Below are 7,551 nucleotides of genomic sequence, written 5' to 3'. Positions count from 1 at the left end.
CTTCCGTCTCTTCGAACTCCATTCTGACTTAATAATTCTCCTCATTGTTACCATTTTTGGTAAACCAGTCTTAAAGTAGCCCCTTTGGAAGGAATTTCCCTCATGTGAATCCAATCCTTCCTCTTTCAAATATGCCTGCTTTTTTTTTTTTTTTTTGTAGTGTCTTGACCTTTTTTTCATGTTTTGGATTCTTCTTTTTAAGCGTCCTTAAGCTTAAAGACATAAAATGTCTGATAATTCTATCATCTGAAGTTTGGTACCATCTCCTCCTGTAGTTTGGTGTGTCCGCTGGCTCTCACTCATGGTGGCTTGTTTCCTCATGTGTATTGAAATTATGCATTGTGAGATCATCTTCAACAGGGCTTTATCTACTGGAAATCCATGTGGACTTTTTGAGGGTCTGACCCTGAAGAGTGATTTTCCTTTGCTTCTTCTCCACTTTTTTATTTCATAAACTTCCCCTTGAAGATTTTTGACAAATCAGAAGCCTTTCTCTCTTCTGATTTGTATTTCTTTACAAATCATAAAACTTCAACATTGTCATTGTCTGCAATGTCCAAAACAACTCACGTGGGAATTTTAATTATTTTTAATTAATTTAAATTAAATAAAAATTAAGGATTCAATTCCTCAGTCACACTAGCCACTTTTCAAGTGCTCAGTAGCTACATGTGGCTAGTGGCTACCATTTTGGACAGTGCAGATAGAGAACATTTTCATCATACCAGAAAGTTCTATTGAGTAAAGCTGATACACATTTCCATCATCCAGAAGTTCCATTGTGCCTCTTTGCAGTCAATATATGCATGTCTCCTCCCCATAAGGGGTAGCCGCTTCTATCACTGCCGATTAATTTTCATGAATACACTTTAAAAATCAAATGGTACTGGTACTAAGATATTTGTAATGAAGAAAAACAGTCCTCCTGCTACCTCTCCCTACTCCCATCTGCTTTCCAGAGGCCACCACTTTCAACTGCTATAGCTGTTTCCTCTGGTATTTTCTTGTATGTTTCTAAATATGCTGGCATTGCTATTTCTTGATTTCTCAATTTTAGACATTCTCTACTGATTTCCTGGTATAGTAGATGAGGTTTGAGGTCTATTAATCTGACTCTATTTTCCCTCTCCTCAATGAAATCATAATTTTTATATCAATCAATAGTTTTTTAAATGTTGTGATATGTAAATATGTTTTCACTGCAGAGCCATGCAGTATATTAGAATTTTCTCTTCACAAATTTCTAAATTTTTGAGAATTAAATTTACCTTTGTCACTTGCTTAATTTTATTTGCACCTATACTTAATCTTTTTCAAATGTTCCATGGAATCGTCCGTATTACTAACAGCTCACTCAACCTTTTTTTCCTCCCTCCTAAAGTCCTCTCTCCTACTTGAATGTGGACTTGATGCTTTCTAGGCCTACACTGAGCTATCCTGGACTTCCCTGTGTTGGATATTGTTTCCTCGATTCCATGTCTATCTTTCTTTGTTGACTCTTCATTTTGCTGGAGCACATGCTCCAGTCGTTCCCTTAAAAGGGAGAGGAAGAGGTAAAGATTTTTGAGTTCTTGCATGGCTTAATAGATCTTCATTTTATCCTCCAACTTTATTATAGTTTGGCTGGGTATAAAATTCTAGGTTGGAAATTTATGTATCCCTTGTCACTCAAATCTATTTTCTTCCTAAGTCGGAATGCACGTTTGGATAACAAAGGAAACCTGTTTGTTTGGTTTTTTTTTCCCCTCAGATTTGTTTTCATTCTCCCTCTGCTTTGAACTTGTATTTGACTTGCTTTATTCTGGAAGCTTTTGGGATCTTCTCACTTTCTCTGGTTCTGAAATTTCATGAGGATGTGCCTCACTGTAGCTTTTATTCATTAACCATTCTGACCCTAAGTCTGTCTTTTCAATCTGGAGACTCATAGCCTTTGGTTCTGGGAAATTTTCTTGTATATTTTTGTGTTGGTTTCTTTGTGTGTGTGTGTGTGTTGGTTTCTTCGTTTTCTTGCTCTCTTTTTCTGGAATTTTTATTATTTGGATGTTGAATCTTCTGGTTTGAGCTTTCAGTGTTCTTATCTTTTCACCACTATTTTCCATCTCTGTTAATTTTCCCCTTACTTTCTAGGAAATTTCCTTGACTCTATCTTCTAATCCTTTTATTAAAATTTATGTTTCATCGGGGCTTCCCTGGTGGCGCAGTGGTTGAGAGTCCGCCTGCCGATGCAGGGGACGCGGGTTCGTGCCCCGGTCCGGGAAGATCCCACATGCCGCAGAGCAGCTGGGCTCGTGAGCCATGGCCGCTGAGCCTGCGCTCCACAACGGGAGAGGCCACAACAGTGAGAGGCCCGCGTACCACAAAAAAAAAAAAAAAAAAAAAAAAAGAAAATTTATGTTTCATCTATTATTTTGAATTCCAAAGGACTCTTTCTTATTATTTAATTATTCATTTTTCATAGCCTCCAGTTCCTATTTTATAAATGTGATATCATCTATTATCTTGCTAGGTATTTTTTATAGTATTTTAGTTACAGGTGTTTTTGTGTTTGTTTTGTAGCTTTCTTTTTTTCCCTGTGTAATCTTTGTTTCTTCTGGGCTTCTTTATTTTGTGTTTACACTAGTCTGATCTCTCTTTTGCATAACAGAGATAGGTTCGTTTCCCATTACTGCTATAACAAATTATCACAAACTTAGTAGGTTAAATAACACAAATTTATTGTCTTTTAATTCTGGGGGTCCGAAGTCTGAAACAGGTCTCAGTGGGCTAAACTCAAGGTGTTGTCAGGGCCATGTTCTACTGGGGGGAATCTGTTTCCTTGCCATTTCCAATTTCTAGAGGTTGCCTATATTTCTACCAACAGTCTGTTTATGATGATTTAGTGTTCCCTAAGATTATAGAGATTTACTCTACCTTACTCCTCTGAGTTCCTTCTGAGTCCTCACCAGCAGAATTGCTAACACCCATATTTCTACAAATGGTCTGAAAGGCTATCTAGGCTTTTCCCATCATCTTCTCAACATTGTTCCAGCCTCTGCCCATTGTCCAATTCCAAATCCACTTCCACATTTTTAGGTATTTGTTACAGCAGCACCTCACTTCCAGTACCAAAATCTGCACTAGCTTCCTTTCGCTGCTTGTAACAAATTGTCACAAACTTGGAGGCTTAAACAATACAAATTTATTATCTTACCATCTGGAGGTCAGACATCTGAAATGGGTCTCACTGAACTAAAATCCAGGTGTCAGCAGGGCTGAGTTCCTTTCTGGAGACAATGGGAAAGAAGCCCTTGCCTTGCTGTTTCTAGTTTCTAGAAGCTGGCTGTATTCCCTGGTTCATGGCCCCCTTCTGTCTTCAAAGCCAGCTCTTGCATCACTTCCATCTCATACTTCCATTGTCACAGCTTTATCTCTTGACTCTGACCCTCCTGGCTCCCTCTTTCACTATGGCTACACTGGACCCATCCAGATAATCCAAGATAATCTGCCCCTCTCAGAATCTTTAACTTAGTCACATTTGCAAAGTCCTTTTTGCCACATAAGGTAGCAAAGGAGAACAAGTAAACAAGAAGACAGAACTTCCCTGGTGGCGCAGTGGTTAAGAATCCACCTGCCAATGCAGGGGACACGGATTCGATCCCTAGTCTGGGAAGATCCCACATGCTGCGGAGCAACTAAACCTGTGCGCCACAACTACTGAGCCTGCGCTCTAGAGCCCGTGAGCCACAACTACTGAAGCCCGCACACCTAGAGCCCATTCTGCACAACAAGAGAAGCCACTGCAATGAGAAGCCCGCGCACCGCAACAAAGAGTAGCTCCTGCTCGCCGCAACTAGAGAAAGCCCGCGCGCAGCAAAGACCCAATGCAGCCAAATAAATAAATAAATAAAATTTAAAAACAAAACAAACAAACAACAAAAAAAACCCCAAGCAGGGCTTCCCTGGTGGCGCAGTGGTTGAGAGTCCGCCCGCCGATGCAGGAGACACGGGTTCGTGCCCCGGTCCGGGAAGATCCCACATGCCGCGGAGTGGCTGGGCCCGTGAGCCATGACCGCTGAGCCTGGGCGTCCGGAGCCTGTGCTCCGCAACGGGAGAGGCCACAGCGGTGAGAGGCCCACGTACCGCAAAAAAAAAAAAAAAAAAAAAAAAAAAAAAACCAAGCAGACAGAAGTCCCTGCTCTCAAATGCAAATAGTATCTGGAACTTTGATTATATTAAGCAATTATTATTCCTTTTTTTGAGATGTGCTATGATATTATGGTTATGTTTTTACAAAGAGTCTTTACTTTTAGAGCTACATTCTGAAATACTGATGGATGAAATGATATGATGTCTGGGATTTGCTTCAAAATAATCAACTGGTGGGAGGGGAAGTGGTTGGGGTGTAGATGAAACAAGATCAGCCCTGAGTTGAAGATTGATAAAGCTTCATGTATGTGGGGCTTCATTAGACTATTCTCTCAACTTTTGTATCCATTTGAAATTGTCCCTAATAACCGGTGATAAAATGCCCCTGGTTTTGTAGAGCTGACATTCTAGTGGAAGAGACAGACAATAAACAAAATGATAAGCAAGAACTATATTCTATCAGATGCTGATCGCTGCTACGGAAAAAACTAAAGCAGAAGTGGATATATTGTGCCTGACTGGAAGTGTATTCATTCATTTCCTCCGGCTACTGTCACAAATGACCCCAAACTCAGTGGCTTAAAACAACACACATTTATTTTCTTACAATTCGTAAAATCAGAAGTCTGAGGTTAGTTTCACTGGGCTGAAACCAAGGTGCTGGCAGGGCTGCACTCCCTCCAGAGGCTGTAGAGAAGAATCAATTTCCTTGTCTTTTGCAGCGTCTAGAGCTGCATTCTTGACATTCCTTGGCTCGGCCCTCTTCCTCCAACTTCAAAGCCCACAGCGAGACATCCTACTTCAGTGTAGCATTGCCTCTGTTTCTGTCCTGCTGTCAAATCTCCCTATTATGAGGACACGTGATTACATTCCGGACGCACCTTGATATCTCTCAAGATCCTTAACCATCACACCTGCAAATTCCCTTTTGCCATATGCAGAAGGAAAATAAAAATGGAGTCAGTATCGCTAAGAGAACTCTCTAAAATGGAGCTGGGAGGCCATTGACGAAGTGTAACTTACGCACATCCCAGCCTGGATGGAATCTGACCTTTTGATCACTTATTGTCTTAACATAGGCATCAAGAACAGCTGCCCAGGGACTTCCCTGGTGGCACAGTGGTTAAGAATCCGCCTGCCAAAGCAGGGAACACGGGTTCGAGACCTGGTCCGGGAAGATCTCACATGCTGCAGAGCAACTAAGTCCGTGTGCCACAACTACTGAGCCTGAGCTCTAGAGCCTGCAAGCCACAACTACTGAAGCCTGCACGCCTAGAGCCCGTGCTCCGCCACAGGAGAAGCCACCGCAATGAGAAGCCCGTGCACCTGCTCGCTGCAACTAGAGAAAGCCTGCGCTCAACAACGGAGACCCACGCAGCCAAAAATAAATAAATAAATAAATTTATAAAATTTAAAAAAATTAAAGAAGAACATCTGCCAAAAATGCAAGATACTTATCGGACCCTTACCCTAAAATAACTCATGACAGCCTATCTACCTGTGGGACCCTTACCCTAAAATAACTCTTGATTCCTTAAGGACAAGTATTCCCTGGCTTGTGTCAGAGCCAATCACGATTCTCACCAGACAACTTTAACAACCTTGTAGCTTTTGTTTTATAAGCCCCTGATGCTTTCTCTTCCCCAGAACACTCCTTCAGTTTTACCCGAATCTGTCTCCTGAATTGCAATTCTTCTTTTTTTTCTTTAAATTTTTATCAGAGTATAGTTGATTTACAATGTTGTGTTAGTTTCAGGTGTACAGCCTGAATTGCAGTTCTTAAGACCCCATATAAACTCTTGTTTGCAGCCTTCTGTGTTTTGTTTTGTTTTGTTTTGTTTTGTTTTTGGTTGACACATGTAAGCTATGAACATTCATAGGTTCCAGGGCCTGGAGATCTTTGGGGACCATTATTCAGCCTATCCAGGGTGTATTGCAATTGCAATTTAAACAGGGTGGTCAGGGAAGGCCTCGCTGAGGAAAGGATTCTTGAGGAAGACTCTAGGAAGGCTTGAGGGAGGTGAGGAAAGAAGCCATGCAGAGATCTGAGAGAAGAGCCTTTCAGACACAGAGAATAGTGACTACAAAGGCCAGGAGGAGGCAGGAGGCAGTCATTCTAATTGGCTGCTGTCAATCACCCCTGCTCCCAGGTATTCATGCCCTTCAGTAGCCCCTCCCCCTGACTGTGGGCTTGTTGTAGTGATGTAGCCTAAGGAATGCAATACACTAATTCCTCACCATCCATGGGTTCCACTCAACCAACAGCGGATTGAAAATACAGTCGTCCCTTGGTATAAGCGGGGCAGATTGGTTCCAGACCCCCACGGATACCAAAATCTGTGAATACTGAAGCCTGTCATACAAAATGGCCTAGTACGGTTCGTCTTCTGTATCTGCGGGTTCTGAGTTCGTGGATACGGAGGGCAGACTGTAAGGAACTCGAGTATATATTCACTGAGCCCCTGCTCTGTGCATGTCCTGTACTGGGTGGCAAAAGGCACACACAGTGGTGACCAAGACAGTCTCAGCCCTACCCTCCTGAGGCTCACAGTCCAGTGGGGGGGACAGAAACATCCCCAGAGAGTGACGACCCAGAGTGGGCAGGGCTGGGATGAAGGTGGGCTGGGAGGCAGCACCTGGCCTAGCTGTAAAGCCTTTGGGCAAGTTTTTCTCTGAGACTCAGTTTCCTCGCCTCTAAAGTGGCGATGATGACCCTTACATAACAAATGACATTTATCACAGTCATACGAATGAGAATATACTTCCAAAGTTAGGCAAAGGCTCTGAGAATAAGTCCTAGGGAGCTAGTAGAACTCATGACGGTGGTGGTGGTAGGGGCGGGTGTTGAGCCAGTTAGTGAGGTTGCTGACATGACCTTGAGCCTTAAGAGACACCACAGAGATGCTCCTTGCAGTACCATGTACGAGGAGAACAAACTGGGAAGACCAAACACACGTGACTTCAGATAGTTGGGTACAAATCATGGTGATGTCTTCCACTTCAGAGAAGTTTGTTCTCCTTAAGCCACATTCCAGCCCCATCTTGCTGCTTAGTTCCCTGCTTTCCACTTTCCTTTTTGCCTGCAGTGTCGTCTGCCCCACCTTACCCTGCCTCATCCCTACTCCTCACCTTAGTTCTCAGAGATGACTCCTCCGGGAAGCCCTCTCTGATCCCCCAGGCTGGGTCAGGAACCTTGTCTGGGTTCCCCCATTCCAGCCCTGGTTACTTTGTTAAAGTGTGGGGGAAAGGAGGGAGGACACCTTAAAACTAAGAATATAATAGAATGAATCTGAGTGTGTATTCGCTACTCAGATGATCTGGACAGATGCCGGTAGACCGAGACCCAGTGAATGGGATCGATTCTCTCGGTCCTCTTCCGTCCATGTTTTGTTCTTGGTACTCGGCGATCCTCAGCGATGCCTCCGG

Source organism: Orcinus orca, chromosome 20 (assembly GCF_937001465.1).
Source record: "Orcinus orca chromosome 20, mOrcOrc1.1, whole genome shotgun sequence".
Classification (NCBI taxonomy): domain Eukaryota; kingdom Metazoa; phylum Chordata; class Mammalia; order Artiodactyla; family Delphinidae; genus Orcinus; species Orcinus orca.
This window is presented reverse-complemented; position numbering follows the sequence as displayed.